The 21,596-nt window shown below is 43.9% G+C and overlaps 1 protein-coding gene and 1 long non-coding RNA gene across 3 annotated transcripts in view; one reads left to right on the top strand and one right to left on the bottom strand.

Moving 5' to 3' along the window:
• Positions 1-21,596, bottom strand: part of LOC132393300 (uncharacterized) — a 96,709-nt gene that overhangs the window by 70,459 nt on the left and 4,654 nt on the right. The gene's annotated exons all lie outside the window — the stretch shown is intronic.
• LOC132393298 (uncharacterized) overlaps positions 1-21,596 on the top strand; it is a 113,426-nt gene that overhangs the window by 88,038 nt on the left and 3,792 nt on the right. The gene's annotated exons all lie outside the window — the stretch shown is intronic.

Genomic DNA, 21,596 nt, shown 5'->3' with positions numbered 1-21,596 from the left:
CACAAAGCCATGTTGACTATTCTTGAGTAGACTGTACCTCTCTAAATGATCGTAGATCCTATCCTTAAGAATCCTTTCCAATAGTTTGCAGACCACCAACGTAAGACTCACCAGTCTATAGTTCCCAGGATTCTCCCTACTATCTTTTTTAAACAAGGGAACTACATTTGCCATTCTCCAATCCTCCAGCACCTCCCCTGCAGCCAAGGAGGATTCAAAGATTCTAGCTGCTGCCCCAGCGATGTCTTCTCTCACTTCCCACAGCAAGCTGGGGTGTATCACGCCCGGCCCTGACAATTTATAAATCTTGATGTTTTTAAGAAGATCCAACACTTCTTCTTTAATCTCCACATTATTAAGTACACAGGCCTGTTCTGTTTCGACTTCACCTTGATCAAGGTCCTTTTCACTTGTGAATACTGAAGCAAAGTATTCATTTATGACCTCCCCAACCTCCTCTGCCTCCAGACACATGTTACCTTCTTTATCCCTTAGCGGCCCCACCTTCATTTTTGTCATCCTTCTGATCTTCTCACACGCATAGAACGCCTTGGGGTTCTCCTTAATCCTACATGCCAAGGCCTTCTCATGCCCCCTTCAAGCTCTCCTGTCCTTTCTTAAGCTCCTTCCTGGCTACCCTATATTTCTCATGAGCCCCTCCTGCTTCTTATATCTAGCATATGCTTCCTTCTTCCTCTTGACAAGTTGCCTCATGTGTTTTGTCAGCCACGGTTCCCTTTTCCTACCATTTTTTCCTTGTCTCAGTGGGACAAACCTATCCTGAACCCAGCACAAGTGGTCCCTAAACTTCCTCCACATTACTTCTGTGCTTTCACCCTTGAACATCTGTTTCCAATTTACTCTCGCTAGTTCCTGCCTCATCCCTTCAAAGTTAGCCCTTCCCCAGTTATGCACTTTCCCATTTTGTCTGTTTTTATCCTTTTCCATAGCTATGCTGAAGCTAAGGGAGTTGTGGTCACTCTCACCAAAACGCTCCCCCACCAAGAGGTCTGTCACCTGACCAGGTTCATCACCCAGAACTAGATCCAGTTATAGTCTCTCCTCTCATCGGCCGGTCCACATACTGTGTCAAGAATCCTTCTTGAACACACCTGACAAATTCTGCCCCATCTATCCCCCAGGAGGTTCCAGTCAATATGAGGGAAGTTGAAATCACCCATAACTAACCATTTTAAAATCTGCCTGCTTATCTGCTCCTCGGTGTCCCAAGGGCTATTTGGGGACCTATAGACTACTCCCAGCACAGTGATTGATCCTTTCCTATTTCTGACTTCCACCCACACCGACTCAGAGGACATTCCCTCTGCAGCGTCCTCCCTTTCTATAGCCGTGATACTATACCTGACCAGTACCTCCCATCCTATTCCTTTTAAAACATCTAAACCCCGGTACCTGCATCATCCAATCCTGCCCTTCCTCCAGCCAACTTTCAGTAACGGCCACAACATCGTAGTTCCATGTACTGATCCATGCTCTAGGTTCATCCCCTTTATTCCTAATACTCCTAGCATTGAAATAGACACATTTCAACCCCTCTAACTGACTACATTTATGTTTTGTCCCCTACCTGTCCTCCTTCACCAACTCAGAACACATAGCATCATGCCTTTGTCCTTCTACCCTAATCTCTGCACTCACATTCTGATTCCCAACCCCCCTGCCAAACTAGTTTAAACCCTCCCCAGCAGCTCTATCAAACTTGCCCACCAGGATATTGGTCCCTTACCAGTTCAGGTGCAGCCCATCCTTTCTGTATAGATCAGACCTTCCCCAGGAGAGATCGCAATGATCCAGTAATCTGAACCCCTGCACCAACTCTTCAGCCACGCATTCATCTGCCATGACTTCCTGTTCCTACCCTCTCTGTCTCGTGGCACAGGCAGCAATCCTGAGATTACCACCCCCAAGGTCCTGCTTTTTAACTTCTGTCCTAACTCCCTATATTCCTTCTTCAGGACCTCATCCCTACTCCTATCTACGTCACTGGTCCCCGCGTGGACCATGACATCTGGCTGCTCGCCCTCTCTCCTGAGAACTCGATCTGAGATATCACGGACCCTGGCACCAGGGAGGCAACAGACCATCCAGGATTCTCGATCTCTCCCACAGGGCCTCTTATCTGTCCTCCTAACTATCGAATCCCCTATCACTACTGCTCTCCTCTTTTCCCTCCTTCCTTTCTGAGCTGGGAGTCCAGTCTCAGTGCCAGAGATGTAACCACTACAACTTGTCCATGGTAGGTTGTTCTCACCAACAGTACCCAAAACAGTATACTTATTGTTGATGGGAATGGCCACTGCTCTTTCTATTCCCCTTCCCACTCCTGACAGTCACTCAGTTACCTGTCTCCTGACTTTTAAGGGAGACTGTCTCCCTGAAACTCCTATCTATTTCTGCCTCTGCCTCCTGAATGATCCGAAGTTCATCCTGCTCCAGCTCCAGTTACCTAACTTGGTTTGTCAGGAGCTGCAGCTGGATGCACCTTTTGCAGGTGTAGTCATCAGGGACAATTGTGCCATCCCTGACTTCCCACATACTGCAAACGGAGCACTGGACTGCCCTATCTACTGTCTCCATTACCAACTCCTAAATTAATTAAATTAATTTTAAAAACTTACCCGACCTTACCTCACTGGGAGCAAGCTCATCCTCCGCCTCTTCTTGCCAAAGCCTCTCGAGCCAAAGCCTCAAAGCTCCACTCCTTCTCTGGCCGCTCTGCTTGAGCTACCCCTCTTTTCATGTGTTTGAGCTTTTCAATTTCCGATTGCCTAATCAAACTGCTTGGTCACCTGACCTCGACTGCCCAATCAGCTGGTCTGCTGAGTCTGAGCTATTCAAATCTCGACTGCCCAATCAACTGCTTTCTGCTGCTTCTGAGCTATTCAAATCTTGATTGACTTGATTGCGCAAACCAACTGCCAAAACTGCCAAGACCTCTCGAGCCAAAGCCTGAAAGCGCCACTCCTTCACCGGCCTGCTCACTCACTGGCCGCTCTCCACATATTCTCTCACCTGCCCACTGACATCTCCAATTTTCCAAACAAGGAAAAACTTACAGCAGTCAGTCAACTCAACAACCAGAAATCAGAATCAAGTTTATGTCACTGGAGCCAGCTACTCCCCCACCAACGACCACCTCTGCATGTTAGTGCCACTGAGTGTAGGTTTCAATATACTAAATTGACATTAATTCCAGTAATTCACACAAAAATAAAGAAATCCAATAGGACTTAAGAAAGGCTATACATAAAGGCTGACAGTCATTGTGCAAAAGAAGAAAAATTGTGTAAATAAAAAACCACTGAGAATATAACCATATAACAATTACAGCACGGAAACAGGCCATCTTGGCCCTCCTAGTCCGTGCTGAACGCTTACTCTCACCTAGTCCCACTGACCCGCACTCAGCCCATAACCCTCCATTCCTTTCCAGTCCTGATGAAGACCCTTGGACTGAAATATTGACTGTCTATTCACCTCCATAGGTGCTGCTTGTTCGTCTGAGTTGCATGCATGCTGCCCTCGATTTCCAACATCTGTAGAATCGCTTGTGTTTATTGTTGTACCTTAAAATTGGGTGCTGCTCATTAAACTGTGGTACTCGGATTGATTTCAAGCTCAATATTATTCATAAGCTGAATGCCTGATTCTCCACATTCAACATTGTTTCATAAACTAGGTATGACTTAGTCACCTTGACAAGGACAATTGTTTTCATCCCCAGATGGTGTTCGACCAGCATCACAAGTTCAGATGCAGGCACTGGATGGGATGAAATTTTATTGAATATATAACCATATAACAATTACAGCACGGAAACAGGCCATCTCAGCCCTTTTAGTTCTTGCCGAATACTTACTCTCACCTAGTCCCACCAACCTGCACTCAGCCCATAACCCTCCATTCCTTTCCTGTCCATATACCTACCCAATTTTACTTTAAATGACAATTCCGAACCTGCCTCTACCACTTCTACTGGAAGCTCATTCCACACAGCTACCACTCTCTGAGTAAAGAAATTCCCCCTCATGTTACCCCTAAGCTTTTGCCCTTTAACTCTCAACTCATGTCCTCTTATTTGAATCTCCCCTCCTCTCAATGGAAAAAGCCTATCCATGTCAACACTATCTATCCCCCTTATAATTTTAAATACCTCTATCAAGTCTCCCCTCAACCTTTCCTGCTCCAAAGAATAAAGACCTAACTTGTTCAACCTTTCCTTGTAACTTAGGTGCTGAAACCCAGGTAACATTCTCGTAAATCTCCTCTGTACTCTCTCTATTTTGTTGACATCTTTCCTATAATTCGGTGACCAGAACTGTACACAATACTCCAAATTTGGCCTCACCAATGCCTTGTACAATTTTAGCATTACATTCCAACTCCTATACTCAATGCTCTGATTTATAAAGGCCAGCATACCAAAAACTTTCTTCACCACCCTGTCCACACGAGATTCCACCTTCAGGAAAGTATGCACCATTATTCCTAGATCACCTTGTTCTACTGCATTATTCAATGCCCTACCATTTACCATGTATTATTTTGATTAGTCCTACCAAAATGTAGTACCTCACACTTATCAGCATTAAACTCCATCTGCCATCTTTCAGCCCACTCTTCTAACTGGCCTATACCTCTCTACAAGCTTTGAAAACCTACTTTATTATCCACAATGTCACCTATCTTAGTATCATCTGCATACTTACTAATCCAATTTACCACCCCATCATCCAGATCATTAATGTATATGACAAACAACATTGGACCCAGTACAGATCCCTGAAGCACACCACTAGTCACCGGCCTGCAACCTGGCAAACAGTTATCCTCCACTACTCTCTGGCATCTCCCATCCAGCCACTGTTGAATCCATTTTACTACTTCAATATTAACACCTAACGATTGAAACTTCCTAACTAACCTTCCATGTGGAATCTTGTCAAAGGCCTTACTGAAGTCCATATAGACACCATCCACTGCTTTACCCTCGTCAACTTTCCACGTAACCTCTTCAAAAAATTCAATAAGATTTGTAAAGCTTGACTTTCCACGCACAAATCCATGTCGACCGTTCCTAATCAGACCCTGTCCATCCAGATAATCATATATACCATCTCTAAGAATACCTTCCGTTAATTTGTCATGTACAACAAGCAAAGGGAAGATCATTAATCCTACCAAACAAAAAGGCATTTAGTCTTTTTCTTCTTGGATTGTGCTCAGATGACTTTTTAAACTCTGAATCTGAGGCTCCTGAGGAAGCCAACATCGGATGCAGAGGCATTTCTGGAGATGAGGCAGGAGGTGCACCCTGGCACTATTGGTCCAGGGCATGGGCACTAGGTTCCAAATGCTCTCTTTCTACTGGAGCTGTCATGAGCCGGAAATTTCCAACAGTCGGGGAAATGTTGCATTTCTTCAAATACACCCCTCATTATTTTTTTCCCTGTCTGCCCGCTAATTGTTTCCCACGATAGGGCTTGCTGGTGAGAGCTTGCCTGGGGAGCTGCGGGCAAGCAGGCAGGCAAACAGCGTGATGCAGCCAGAGCTGAGTGGATGTATTCGGGGTCAGTACTGACATGTTGGCCTGGAACAGGAAATCCTTCCAGAAAAGTGGAGGATTGTGTGGAGATTTGTTGCTGGTATTTTTCCAGTGTCTTGAGATGCCAGTTGCAAATTTCAAAAAAAAACAACATGGGTCTTCACCTTAAAATATACTTTTCCTCAATTGATCAAAGATTATGCTGGTGCATTGAAAACAGTGGTGAATTGTCATCAACACTTGTCTTTCCTAAATGGTGGCTCCCAAGATACCAGTAGAGCTCCATATTTTATAGGATTACACTGCAAACCTTTATAGTGGAGCAGAGTTGATTGTTGGAAACCTTCATCTTGTAGATGATTGTCAAGCCCCTCGAATGTGAACAAGTCAGTGATGGCTTGGAGCTCAATCTCAGAGTATGCCAAAGAGTAGGATCGTAAGCATGGTACTGAAGTTCTGGGGACCTGGTTTCTTAATGTACATATTTACACATTCTCATTAATTCTGGGCATCAGTTCCACTCCTGCAGGAAATCTGAGGGGAGAAGCAGAGTTTCAGCTAGGGGTGTTGAGAATACTAGGGACAATGATGTAGCCTCACTTGACACCAGCCTTCACTAAGATTGACTTCATTTTAAACCTCTTAGTTTGTATCATACAGCTAGAGGGATATTGTTTCCATTAAAGGGAACAGAATTAAAATGGAGGAACTAAAGATGTATCTGGCAAGTCAATAAAGTCTCTTTTCATGCAAAGAGTAGAAGTAATCTAGAACTTATTGTCTGTAAGGGTAATGCCAACAGAATTGATCAGTGCCACCAAAAGGAAATTGGATGGGGGCTTGAGAGGGAATACCTTGCAGAGCTTTGTAGAAAGAATGGTTGTAATGGATATTGGCATGGTGTCAGTGGGTGGATGTAGTCTAGCCTATCACAGGCAAAACCCTCCCCACCATTGAGTATATTTACATAGTGCACCCCATCATCCATAGTCTAATGGACATTGGCATGGTGTCAGAATCAGAATCAGGTTTATTGTCACCGGCATGTGACGTGAAATTTGTTAACTTAGCAACAGCAGTTCAATGCAATACATAATTTAGCAGAGAAAGAAAAAATAATAAATAAAATAAAACAAAACATAATAATAAATAAACAAGTAAATTACATATATTGAATAGATTATTAAAAATGTGCAAAAGCAGAAATACTGTACATTGAAAAAGTGAGGCAGTGTCCAGAGCTTCAATGTCATTCAGAAATTGGATGGCAGAGGGGATGAAGCTGTTCCTGAATCACTGAGTCTGTGCCTTCAGGCTTCTGTACCTCCTACCTGATGGTAACAGTGAGAAAAGGGCATGCCCTGGGTGCTGGAGGTCCTTAATAATAGACACTGCTTTTCTGAGACACCGCTCCTTAAAGAGGTCCTGGGTACTTTGTAGGCTAGTGCCCAAGATGGAGCTGACTAGATTTACAACCTTCTGCAGCTTCTTTTAGTCCTGTGCAGTAGCCCCTCAATACCAGACAGTGATGCAACCTGTCAGAATGCTCTCTATAGTATAACTATAAAAGTTTTTGAGTGTATTTGTTGACATGCCAAATCGCTTCAAACTCCTAATAAGGTATAGCCGCTGTCTTGCCTTCGTTATGACTACATCAATGTGTTGAGACCAGCTTAGATCCTCAGAGATCATGACACCCAGGAACTTGAAGCTCCTCACTCTCTCCACTTCTCATCCCTCTGTGAGGATTGGTATGTGTTCCTTCGTCTTACCCTTCCTGAAGTCCACAATCAGCTCTTTTGTCTTACTGACGTTGACTGCAAGGTTGTTGCTGCAGCACCATTCTGCTAGTTAGCATATCTCACTCCTGTGTGCCCTCTCTTCACACCTGAGATTCTACCAACAATTCTACCAGCAGCAAATCCATAGATGGTATTTGAGCTATGCCTAGCCACACAGTCATGTGTAGAGCAGTGGGTTAAGCACACAGCCTGAGCAGTCAGCAGGTGGATGTAGTCTCGTCTATCACTAGAAAAGCCCTCCCCACCATTGAGTATATTTACATAGTGCACCCAATCATCTAGGGCACACACTCTTCTCGCTCTACCATCAGGCAGGAGGTAGATAAGCCTTAACTCCAGCAGCACCAGGTTCATGAACAGCTATTACCCTACAACCATCAGGCTCCTGAAATGGTGCGGATAACTTCAATCACTACTACTCTGAACTGATACTGCGACTCACTTTCAAGAATTCTTTACAGCTTGGGTTCCCAGTATTGGTTTTATTTGCAATTTGTCTTTTGCATGTTGATGTTTCTCAGTCTTTGTCTGTTCTTGTATAGTTTACCTGTAAAATTATATTGTATGTATTTCTTTTTCCTGTAAATACCTACAGGAAAATGAATCTCAAGGTGTGATGGTATTGCTCTTTATCCACAAAGCCCTAAACTGAAAAGAAAATTTAAAGTCCTATCCAATATATGTAGGTATCTATCTTTACATACCCTCACTATTGGAGGTTATACTATATAAACCTACTCTTCAAAGACTGTCTTACTTTCCTGTCTAGTCTAGTCTCTGCAGCAAAGTCTAGTTGTCAATACCCACTATTTGAGTGGTGAGTCACCCTCCCTACCAAGAAGAAAGTACTTCCAGTACTTTAAATAAAGTTTATTTTATTTTTAATGATACATGTTTAAATTTGGACAAATAGTTCTTAACACACATTTAAAACTCGCATAGGCTTTCTGATTTATGAAAGGTTTCTGAATTACAAAAGATTTCCAAACAGAAGTACAATTCTTACAAAACTAAATAACATGCCAACGAGTTGGAGACAAGCAAGATGTCCGTAACAGCTAGTTCTGGCACCCCATCTTTCTGTCATTGCTAACAATCCCCAATGAGTTCTATTATTCATTCTGCTTTGCTACCAGTTGACATTATCTCCATGTGATCTTACAAATGCCTTTGCTGGGACAAAGCAATTCACACAGATGGCCTAAAATCTTCTGGGGACAGAGATTTCAGGCACCCAAAATTGATCCTGTGAGAGCTGACTCTCTGAAAACTCAAATATCCAAACTATTGATTGATCAACCATACCTGTAACCACGTTTGATGTGCTAGGTGACAAAATCAATCTGGTCTGCAAGCTGCCTTGAACTCTGTCACAGTGGTGTAAATAACTTAGTCAGTGCTGTATGTTTTGTTGCTGTATGATTAAACATAGGCCTACAAAACCTCACTGTTTACAACAAGAAGGTAAGCAAGAAATATTGGTTAGGCGTTTAACTTTGTCAAAAGCAACTCTGACCCTTTGGAAAGTTCATGCTGTTGTGCTAGAAAGTTGAGATCAGCAATAAGCCTCCTGGGCCCTAGAAAGTGAATAACCATCACAAAGGTAGTATAGGATAACATATACCTATGTAAAGGGGGTTTCTTCTTTTTTCTTTGTTACTGTGTATGTAATCAAAATGGCTTCTTTGTTTTGTTAAAAGCAGGAATGCTTCTTTGTTGCGAGAGAGTGCTGGAAGCTTGTTTGGGTTAAAATTTACTGATAACGAGAATTGTATTCCTTTGTAAACCAAGTGGGGATTAATGTTGTTCTTTCTTCTGAGTCTGTAAGCTATTGTTGACGGGCTTTTGGGCAGATTGGCGCGAGGGGGTTGAGAGAGAGGACGCCATGCTGTAAGCTGGGCGAGGAACGGATCCCACGCGGGGGTGTCCGAGGCCAGGAGGTACTCCGAGGGGGTGGATGAAGCTAGATGTGCTTGGTTGACCACTTCGGAGGGTCCTGAGCTGCGAGTCGAGGAGTTCCGTGTAGAAGATTGTACTGGCAACAACAGACCGGTAGAACATGAGAAGGAGAGGCCTGCTTTTTCAAACTGCCTCAATCTCCTCAGGAAGTAGAGGTGACTCTGGCCCTTCTTGTACACAGCCTCTGTGTTGGTGCTCCACTCAGGTCTGTCATCCAGGTACCTGTAGGTCCTCGCCACATCCACGTCCTCACCTTCAATAGTAACAGGGAGCAGTGCAGGCTTAGTTTTCCTAAAGTCCATCACCATCTCCTTTGTCTTACTGATGCTGAGCTGCAGATGATTCAGCTTGTGCCATTTGACGAAGTCCTCCACCAGGGCCCTGTGTTCATCCTCCTGTCCCCCCTTTATACCCCCAACTGTCGCTGAGTCAGAGAATTTCTCCAGATGACAATACTCAGTGCAATATCTAAGGTCCAAGGTATTCAGGGTAAAAAGAAGGGAGTCAATATAGTCCCCTGTGGAGCCCCAGTGCTGCTAATAGCCATGTCTGACATGCAGCTCTGCAGACGCACAAACTGTGGTCTCCCATTATCCAGGATACGATGGAAGTGCCAGCCTGCGTTGAAGGGAGCTTTTCCCCCAGCATGATCCTCACAGTGCTGCCCTGCTTATACAGATGGGAGGAGGCTCTGTTCAGCAGGTAGATGACAGCATTGTCAACTCCAATGTGCTGGTAGGCAAACACCAGGGGATCGAGGGCTGATCTGACCAGTGGTCGGAGGTGAGATAGGACCAGCTTCTCTAGGGTCTTCATGACGTGTGAAGTCAGGGCCACTGGCCAGTAGTCATTCAAGACTTTCAGTTGGTCCTTCATGGGTACTGGGACCATACATGATGTTCTCCATATAGTTGGGACCATTTCCGGGCTGGTACTCATATTAAAAATGCACTGGATAATCCATACAGCTGCCTAGCACACTCCTTCAGGACCTTGTGCTTCAGTCCATCAAGTCCCAATTCTTTGCTGTGTCTGAGTTTCTCTGGGGCCCTTCTCACCTGCTCAGTAGCAAAGGTGAGTCCATGATGACTGAGGGAGTTTGGTGAGAGGTGGGGGGCTAGGGGAGGTAAAGATCAGGGCAATGGCTGGTATGTGGAGGTTTGAATGGTAGGTACAGGGGGAGGAGGGAATGAAGTCAGTGGTAGCCTGTGTTGTTCATCCGTGTAGAACTGGGGCGGGGGAGAGGCATTGGGTGCCTCGGCACCTGGATTGGTGTGCTGAGGGGGTGTGAACAGGAAGGTAATTGTCAAACCTACTGAACAATTCATTTAACTCACTAGCCCGTTCATGGGAGCATTTCGAGGTTTTACAGCTAGGCTGATATCAGAAATACACTGACAGAGGAAAAGGGGAAATCAAATACTGTTTAGTAGATATTTACATAGGCATTTGAATAAGTAAGGTGTAGATATCCACAAACTTCCTGTGGAAGTGTGGGATTTGTGCAGATGGGCAAAATAGTCAGCATGGATATTATAAATTACAGGCTTATTTCTGACATATTGACACCCTCGCTAAATATCTGCCACTCTCTTTTAAGAATCTTCTTAAACATTTGACTAAACATTTGACCATATTTTCATGCACCTCTTTGTAACTCAGCAGCAGTTTTGTGTGTTGATGCTTTCTGAAAGCGTATCAAGATGATTTACTTTCTCAAATGAGCTTTAAGTGACAGGCGTCATTCCTGTGGTTGCACCCTCCAGCCAAACTATTCCAGAGCACTTACCATACTAGCATGTATCTGACAATATGGAAACTTGGGTTCCTTTTACAAACAAAAGGACAAATTTAACCCTGCTAACTACCACTCAGTCATCAGCAAGGTGGTGGAAGGTTGACATTAGTAGTATCGAGTAGCACCTACCAATAGAAACCCATTCAATGGTATTCAGTTGGATTTGGCCAGGCCCAGATCGTATCTTGATCCATAACTGGACCCAAGAGATTCTAGAAGTGTGCTGAGAATAATCGTCTTTCTTTCTTTTCTTTTTCAATCTTTTTATAAATTTTATATATAAAAAAACATAACATAGTATTGTATTAAATAGGTTATAAATACATTAGACTTAGAATTAAATTCGTAACAAGGTAACAATATCTTATTAAGCTATCAGCAAAAAGAATCGTACAATAATCAATCTAACCTATATTGATTATACATGAAAAAGGTTAAAAATAATCATCAAAAGAAAAAAATATAAATATAGGAAAAAAAGTATATTAAAAAAAATAAAAAAAATAAACCTAAACTAACATGGGCAATAATAATAGTTTATATGTATATGATAGTGTCAAGAACTCCGGAACTCCATACCAGAACAAGAATAAAAAGAGTAAAGGTCCGGAAGAAGCCAAATTAATTCATATGAAAGTGTCGAATGAATGGTCCCCAAGTTTCTTCAAATTTAATTGATGAATCGAAAATAGTACTTCTAATTTTTTCTAAACTCAGACAAGAAATAGTTTGAGAGAACCACTGAAATGTGGTAGGAGGATTTACTTCTTTCCAATTTTGTAAAATAGACCTTCTGGCCATTAATGTTACAAAGGCAATCATTCGTCTAATTGAAGGGGAAAGTCAACTATCATCCTCATTTGGTATACCAAAAATTGCAGTAATAAAATGAGGTTGTAAGTCAATATTCCAAATTGAGGAAATGGTAGCAAATATGTCCTTCCAATAGTTATGTAAGGTAGGACATGACCAAAACATGTGGGTCAATGAAGCCACATCTGAATGACATCTGTCACATTGAGGATTAACATGAGAATAAAACCAAGCAAGCTTAGAGAATAATTGTCATTGACAGTCAAATGACAAGCAACAGCAATTCTGATACAGAATCTTGACCCAAGATATGGACCATCTCTTTACCTGAATGGTTGCTACTTAACCTGACAAATTCCTCAAGCAGTTTATTCTTTTGCCTTTGAGATGCATAACGCAAAGGAAGGTGGTTGTGGTTATTGGAGATCAACCATCCTATCCCCACGGTATCACTGCAGAAGATGCACAGGCAGTACCTTGGGCTCAACATCTTCAGTTATTTCATGAATGGCCTTGCCCCCATTGGATCAGAAGTGGGAATGCTCCTCAGCTAATGAAGCAGCCCATGTCTGCACATAGCAAAACCTGGGCTACACTCAGATGTAGGCTGACAAGTGCATCCGCACCACAGAAGTGCCAAACAGTAAACATCTCCAGTAGCAAACACAGGACAATTCTCACTTCTCTCCCCACCCCAGAAAATGGTAACCAACTGTTGACCTTCTCCTGCTCTGACAATAGTGATCATTCCCAACCATAAGTATCCTGGAACATCACCGTTGCCTGGAAGCTCAACCAGGCCATAGATGCCATAACTACATAAGCAGTTAGAGAGCAGTTGTCCTCCAGTGAATCCTGCCACTGGATTTGGGATACAGTCACAGAATTCCCTTCAGAAGTAGTTTCTCTTGTTTGAGCAATACTTGTAACTGTCAACAGATGGCAGTGCTGTACCACTCTGAGCTCAGAGATCGACCTTGTGGAGATCAGAAAGGAACATTATATTCAAACCATAGAAGGATAGGATAAAAACACAAGATGCTGGCAGAACTCAGCAGGCCAGACAGCATCTATGGGAGGAGGTAGTGACGACGTTTCGGGCTGAAACCCTTCATCAGGAGTCAAAGATAGGATGAGTTTATTTTTAAATACATAAACCTAGATCACTTTTTGTTGAGATTTTACAGTTGAAACAATAATTAGATGTTACAGCCTGCAGATTTTCTCTTGTTTGCTTCTTGCAGACTGACTGCTTTCAATAAGAGAAAGAAGAATTTGGTTGTTTCTGAGCCTTGTGTGACCATAAGACATAGGAGCATAATTAGCCATTCGGCCCCTCGAGTCTGTTCTGCCTTTCCAACTTGGGTGATTTATTATCCCCCCTCAACCTCATTCTGCCTTCTCCCCATAACCTTTGAGGCCTTGACTAATATAACATTAGATGGAACATCTAATGATTAAGTGCCATCCGTTCTACTTACCGAGCAAGTTCTTCTCTGTGATCCTGACCACAGGTTACATACTGCCAAACACCAATGTTAAGTAAGCACTCAATATATTGAGTGCTGCAACCATCAGACAAGAACTGTTACCCCAACACCTTTCAAATGATGGCTGGGTACTTCTATCAAACCTGTTTGAAGAAATCTCTGCCCAAATATCATCAAGATATCAGCTGCAGCACCAGGGGTCCCAACTGCTATACTACCAAAAGGAGTGACTACCGTTCCATCCCTAGACCGCAGTTCAGGAAATTTGATTGCCTGGCTGCCCTCCTCCTACCTGCATACAGGCAGAGGTTAAAGAGCAAGGCGCCAGAGATAAGGACAATGAAGAGGTGGCTGCAGGTGGCAAAGGAGCAGTTACAGGACTGCTTTGAGTCAGTGAACTGGACCACGTCCAAGGACTTGTCAGAAGATCTGAACGGATGCACCACATTTGACGCTGCCTTTATAAAAGCAGTCATGCACAAGTGTGTCCCCACATCATCATTTAGGGTCATCCCCAACCAGAAGCCCCTGGATGAACCAAGAGATCCACAATCTGCTAAAAACCAGATCATTGGTGTTCAGGTCTGGTGACAAAGTAAAATGCAAAACGTCCAGGTACGATTTCCAGAAAGGAAACTCATGTGTAAAGTGGCAATTACAGACCAAACCTGAATCACTGAAGGATGTTTGACAGCTATGGCAGGCCTTGATTGCTATTACCTCACACAAAGTGAAACCAAGTGACATGTGACATCCTTCAGAAAGGTGAACTTACGAAAAGCATCTGGCCCCCACCGGGTATCTCGTCAAGTACTGAAGACCTGTGCTGATCAACTGACTAGAACGTTCACTGAGATCTTCAACCTCTTGCTTCAAAAGTCTTGGGTACCCAGCTGATTCAAGCAGGCTTCAGTTATCCCAGTGCCCGAGAAGAATGTAGTAACCTTCCTCAATGACTATTGTTAGTAGCACTTGCATCTACAGTGATGAAGTGCTTTGAGAGGCTGGGGATGAAACACATCAACTCCTGCCTGAGAAATGATTTGGATCCACACCAATTTGCCTACGCTCGGTCCGCCAGAGAAAACAGGATCTCCCAGTGGCCACACATTTTAATTCCACGTCCCATTCCCATTCTGATATGTCTATCCATGGCCTCCTCTACTGTCAAGATGAAGCCACACTCAGGTTGGAGGAACAACACCTTATATACTGGCTGGGTAGCCTCCAATCTGATGGCATGAACATTGACTTCTCTAACTTCCCTTAATGCCCCTCCTCCCCTTCTTACCCCATCAGTGACTTATTTAGTTGTTTGTTTTTTTTTCTCTCTCTCTGCCCATCAATCTGCCTGTTCTCCATCTCCCTCTGGTGCTTCCCCCACCCCCTTTCTTTCTCCTGAGGCCTTCCTTCCCCTGGTTCTTTCCCTTCTCCAGCTCTGTATCACTTTCACCAATCACCTTTCCAGCTCTTAGCTTCATCCCACCCCCTCTGGTCTTCTCCTATCATTTCGCATTTCCCCTCCCCCCACTACTTTCAAATCTCTTAGTATCTCTCCTTTCAGTTAGTCCTGATGAAGGGTCTCGGCCCGAAACGTCGACAGTGCTTCTCCCTATAGATGCTGCCTGGCCTGCTGTGTTCCACCAGCATTTTGTGTGTGTTGCTTACTGGAGTAACAGGTCTACAGTAGACACCATTTCATTGGCTCTTCACTCAAACCTGGAACTACTTGGCAGTGAAAATGCATACATCAGGATGCTCTGCACTGACTACAGTTCAGCATTCAGTAGCATCATCCCTTTAAAACTAATCATTAAGCTCCAAGATCTAGGCCTCAGTACTTTCTTGTGCAAATGGATCCTTAATTTCCTCACTTGAAGACCTCAATCAGTTCAGATTGGCAACATCTCCACAATCACCATCAGCACAAGTGCACAGTTCTACTCGCTTTACATTTCTAACTTTGAGGCTACCGTGCTGTCATCAACAAGCTTAAGTATAACAAACACTGTTGTCAGTATCAAAGGTGGTGAAGAATCTGCATATTGGAGGGAGATTGAAAACCTGGCTCAGTGGTGTCACAACAACAACCTCTCATTCAACGTTGGCAAGCTGAAGGAGCTGATTATTGACTACAGGAGGAGGAAACCAGAGATCCATGAGCCAGTCCTCATCGGGGGATCAGAAGTGGAGTGGGTCAGCAACTTTACCTTCCTCAGGTTTAACATTTCAGAGGATGTGTCCTGGGTCCAGCTCGTAAGTGCCATTACAAAGGGAATATGGCAGTGCCTCTAATTCCCTAGAAATTTCTGAAGATTTGGCATCTCATCTGAAACTTCGCCAATCTATAGATGAGTGGGGGAGAGTATAGTAATTGGTTGCATCAGGGCCTGGTAGGGAAACACCAATGCCGTTGAATGGAACAGAATACAAAAAGTAGTGGATACAACCCAGTCTAATCATGATAAAGCCCCTCCTCCCACCCTCCATTAAGCACATCTATAAGAAGCAGTGTTGCAGGAAAGCAGAATCCATCAAGGACCCCCACCATCTAAGACATGCTCTCTTCTCACTGCTGCCATCAGGAAGGAGGTGCAGGAGCCTCAGGACCCACACCACCAGGCTCAGGAACAGTTATTACCCCTCAACCAAAAGACTCTTGAACTAGAGGGGGTAACTTCACTCAATTACAGTCACACCAATACTGAACTTTTCCCACAACCAATGGACTCACTTTCAATGATGTTCTCAATATCTATTGCTTATTTATTATTATTCTTTCTTTTCCTATTTGCAGAGTTTGTTGTTTTTTACACATTGGTTGCCTGTGGATCTTTCTGTGTGGCTTTTCATTAATTCTGTGGGGTTTCTTTGTATTTACTGTGAATCTCAGGGTTGTACATGGAGAGATTTATGTACTGAGATAAGAAATTTACTTTGTACTGTTATAAAGGTACCACAGCTCTGAGGGGCCGAAGGAGCGGGAGCAGCCCCCTCCTTCTGGAGAATTGCAAGATCGCTATTAATTCGGGACTCGGAAGTGAGAGACAATGCAACGGTTCTGGCCATTGTTCTTAGAGGCACCTGTGTGTCCCTGCTACGTGACAGCTGCCATGGATTTGGACACCCTCGGGCCATGTGGGGGTGGAGGTTGCATCCCCCTACTTTGATGGACAGCTACAACTCTGCAAGTAAAGATAAAAGCGGACTGCAGGAGGCGGTACCGGAGCAACGCACCCGAAGGAGACGCTCGCTCAGTGCTCCCGTGATAGCTGGAAGCCACTCAACGCCACGTGTGCTCCGTAACTCCTTTTCCTGGGGAGCGGGTGGCTGATCCTACCGAGAAGGACTTCGAACTAACAACGGGGAAACCAACGCTCCCCTGATTTTAACGGAGTGGTCATAAAGACACGGGCAAGTCTTCTTTTCGTTCTCGCCGAGTGCTCTAAGACACGTGACACCCAACAATTCCTCGAAAGACTTTTGAATGACTCTTTAGATTGACAATGGACAGAAAAATATTATCCCCTGGACAACAGCCGAGATTAATGATGATTATGACTATATCCGGGCTTTAGATTGCGTATTGGTGATGTGCATTATCTGAATGTTTGCATTAACCTTACTTTTGTGCCCCTTTATAAATAAAAACGTTTGAAAATAGTGACATCAGACTTCAACAGACCTCTCTATCTTTGCTGGTAAGTTATCCAGTTATGGGATACGTAACAACTTGGGTTTCTCGTCCGGGATTTGACACCAAATTGGGAGGCCAGTGAATCGGGCTTGTAAATCAAAAACTTGTATCTGGTTACGCGGGTAGCCAGACGGGAAACCAGCAAAGATGGACGTGGGTGAATTTATGGAAAACCCGACGGTGGGGGCGCTAGAGGCGGCCACCAAATCAGACTTGTTATATTTGGCGAAGGGGTTGAACCTCACAGAAGTGAGGTAGTCCATGAAAAAGCGGGAGGTACGAAGGGCCATAACTCAGTATTATGTTGGGAAGAATGTGTTTGAAGATGAGGTATTGGAAGATCTCCCTGACAAAGTACCATCAAGTGGGACGGTTCAGTTAGAGGTGGAGAAATTAAAGTTGGAACGTGAACTTAAGTTAAAAGAGCTGGAAGTGGCTGAGAGAGAGAGCTGTGAATGAGAGCAGTTTAAATCTGGCCAGTTTTGATTTGGCCGAGACGTCTTTGCTGACCCTGTGCCATGTGGGTTTAGAGGGTGGTAAGACGAAGAGTAGTAAAGTGAAAGGGCGTAAGGGAAAGGAGATAGATCTGCCTTTAGCGAAGAGAAAGGTCCTAAACGTAGGAGATAAAGATGAGAAACAGATAAAGCTGTTGAAAGGTCCAGAGTTGGACATGGATGATCTGTCTGGTTTGGCAGAATTGTTTGAAGAACTTGAGAGTTCTAAAGGTGTTCCCGATAATGAGAGGAGGGCAGTCCTAGATGGAAAGGATACACTTGCCTCGAAGGAGTCTGCTGAAAGGGCCGAGGAGGTCGTTTCAGCTCGCAGGGTTGCGTCTTCCCCGGGTGGGAGCTGCCCAGAGAGTAACTGGGAGGATCGGGGGAAGTTAGAATTTGAAAAAGGTACGGGTGTTGAAAGCCTGGAAGAGGCCAATGTCCCGTTTGAGTTGGGATGCCCGAGGTGCTGAACCTGGTAACGGAGCTCAGAAGAAGTCTGAGGTATCTGATTCAGTGGAACGGGGCAGCCGTCCTTGTGGGTCAGATAGACTTGGTTCAGTGGGAAAAGGGTTAACCTTGGTAACCGGGGAAAGTGTGAGTTCCCCGGCGTCTGTACTTGAAGGAGTGTTCAAAGTTAATGCAGAATTTAAGAATGGGTTGTCAGCGAAGGAAACGAAAAGTCTGTAGTTTCCAAATCGAAGGAAGAAATCTTAAACCTGGCAGATCGCTCACAGAGTGAGCCGGGGAATAGCGGGCCTCCCACTCTATTGTTATGCCAGGATGGGGTGTGAAAAGGCTGCCTTTGACAGGCTACTTGAGCGAAGAGTTCGAATCAAACACCAATAGCCTGAAGGGGACTGATAAAAGGGCCAGCCACCTGGGTAAGATCGAAGAAGTGGGTGAAAAGGGTCTAAGTTTGGGGCATGGTTTTGCAAAAATAACCCCGATGAACGAAGCTGGCGGGAGTTCACCACGAAAAATTACTCAAGTTCCCCACGGGGAGGCTCGCCGAAAAAGAGGCGACGGTTAATGGAGATGCCATTGTTAGACAGCCAGGCAGGTTGAACGGGTTTGTGCCAAAGCCTGTGAATAATAAAGACAGCCCCTTTGGAGACTTGCTGGCTACGTAAAACGACTGAAACGATCAGTGTTCGCATAAACTTTTGAAAATGCATCTAAGCTAAGGGCATCCCTCCTTAGTTTTGTTGTGAAAAAAAAATACTCATAAATAGATGATTATTGAATTGAAGTCTGATGCTACAAGTCTTTAGTACTGTATGCGATTTTAAGATATTAAAGAAAGGGGCACTGTAATCGTTAACTAGTTAGATACTGACTTGAATAACGGTAGTATTCAGTGAAGAGAAAAAGCTTGGGTATTGTGTTAGAGTAAAAGTCCTGTAAGGCACTGTACAACTCCATTTTTTTAACTGCTGGTAAAAAAACGCAGTTTTAGAGGGGAGGTGTTATGAAGGTACCACAGCTCTGAGGGGCCGAAGGAGCGGGAGCAGCCCCCTCCTTCCGGAGAATCGCAAGATCGCTATTAATTCGGGACTCGGAAGTGAGAGACAATGCAACGGTTTTGACCATTTGTTCTTAGAGGCACCTGTGTGACGTGCAAGTCCCGGCTACGTGACAACTACCATGAACCTGAACACCCTCGGGCCATGTGGGGGTGGAGGTTGCATCCCCCTACTTTGATGGACAGCTACAACTCTGCAAGTAAAGATAAAAGGGGACTGCAGGAGGCGGTACCGGAGCAACGCACCCGAAGGAGATGCTCGCTCAGTGCTCCTGTGGCTGGAAGCCACTCAACGCCACGTGCGCCCCTAACTCCTTTGCCTGGGGAGCGGGTGGCTGATACTACCGAGAAGGATTTCGAACTAACAACAGGGAAACAACGCTCCCCTGATTTTAACGGAGTGGTCAAAAAGATACGGGCAAGTCTTCTTTTCGTTCTCACCGATTCCTCTAAGACACGTGACACCCAACAATTCCTCGAAAGACTTTTGAATGACTCTTTAGATTTCCAATGGACAGAAAAATATTATCCCCTAGACAACAGCCGAGATTAATGATGATTATGACTTTATCCGGGATTTAGATTGCGTATTGGTGATGTGCATTATCTGAATGTTTGCATTAACCTTACTTTTGTGCCCCTTTATAAATAAAAATGTTTGAAAATAATGACATCAGACTTCAACAGACCTCTCTATCTTTGCTGGTAAATTATCCAGTTACGGGATACGTAACAGTACTTTAATTAAGAACCTTTCAACCTCTGCTTTAAATATACCCATTAACTTAGCCTTCACAGCCGTCTGTGACAATGAATTCAATAGATTTACCACCTTCCGGCTAAAGAAAATCCTCCCCATCTCTGTTATGAAAAGACATCTTTGTATTTCAGGGCTGTACCCTCTGGTTGTAAACTCCCCCACTATAGAAACATTTTCTCCACATTCACTCTGTCTAGGCCTTTCAATATTCAACAGCTTTCAATGAGATCCCCTTCACTTTTCTAAACTCCAACAAGTACAGGCCCAGCGCCATTCTCCATTCCTCATATGTTAACCCTTTAATTCTGGGTATCATTCTTGTGAACTTCCTCTAGAGACCCTCTCCAGTACCAGCTCATCCTTTCTTAAAACTGCTCATCGTAATCCAAATGCAGTCTGACTAATAAAGCCCCAGTTCATTGTGAAAATTACTAAAATTTGTTCCTTAAGAAGCAATTCTTTCATACTCTGACAGCAATAAACTTCATTTGTGATGGTTTACTGAAGTACCATTTCTACTTTCTGTTTTACCCATGGTGTGGTGACCTAACATGGGGTATTAGGAGTAGGGTCAATCTTCCTCTGTCAGAGTCCGAGTGGGTGAGCCACTACCACCGCTACTGGCCGCTCAGTGCAGATGCTCAGGATCTACTGTTCATTCCCCCCCAACCTCAAACTTTGTTCTGAATAACTTATGGAAGTTGAATCTCCAGCAATTTTCACAAATTTAGCATCTTATTGCCACTTCTTGGGAAGGAAATGATAACAAATTTATGTGCAGCAAACTGTCACAAATAACAATATGGTAATGACCGAATAATCTAATACTGGACTATTTGCATTTTGGAATAAAGGAATATACTGGGTTCTGTTTGAGTACTTGGATAACATGAAAATCACACCCATTCTTACAGACAATGAGATGGAAGGATAAAACACATTTACCACAGAAGCAGGTGGAGAGACATTTGTAAAATGAAACCTCATGTTACATTGACTGGCGTCTAGGAAATAATAATTTAAAATAAGATGAACTTTACAGCCCAATTCCTGATACACCACAGGTGGACGGGGTCGGAATTAGAGTCTGATTATCACTGACATACTGTTGAGAATGGTGTTGCTTTGCGGCACAGAGTGCAGTACATTATTAAAAAAACTACTCTCAAATGAGAAAATCTGCAGGTGCTGGAAATCCAAGCAACACACACAAAATACTGGAGGGACTCAACAGGCCAGGCAGCATCCACGGAAAAGAGTACAGTCAATGTTTCAGCCTGAAACTCTTCAGTCTGAAGGGCTACTCATTGCAATAAGAAATATAAAACAGACAAGAAGAGCAAAACGTGAGGAAGCATTCACTGGTTCATAGACCATTCAGAAATCTGGTGGAGGTGGTGAAGAAGCTGTTCCTAAAATGTTTAGTTCATGTCTTCAAGCTCTTGTACCTCATCCACGATGGTTGAAATGAGAAGGCAGCATGCCCTGGATAGTGGAGATCATGGTTTTCATAACTCGGGGCATTGGATACAGGAGTTGGAGATGCTATGTTGAAGTTGTACAAGTATTGATGTGGCTGAATTTACAGTATTGTGTGTAGATCTGGTCACCTACCTAAGGAAAGTTATCAATAAGCTCGAAAGAGTGCAGAGAAAACTTGCCAGGATGTTGCCAGGAAATGAGGTCCTGAGTTAC

Source organism: Hypanus sabinus, chromosome 4, assembly GCF_030144855.1.
Source record: "Hypanus sabinus isolate sHypSab1 chromosome 4, sHypSab1.hap1, whole genome shotgun sequence".
Taxonomy (NCBI): Eukaryota; Metazoa; Chordata; class Chondrichthyes; order Myliobatiformes; family Dasyatidae; genus Hypanus; species Hypanus sabinus.
This window is presented reverse-complemented; position numbering and strand designations above follow the sequence as displayed.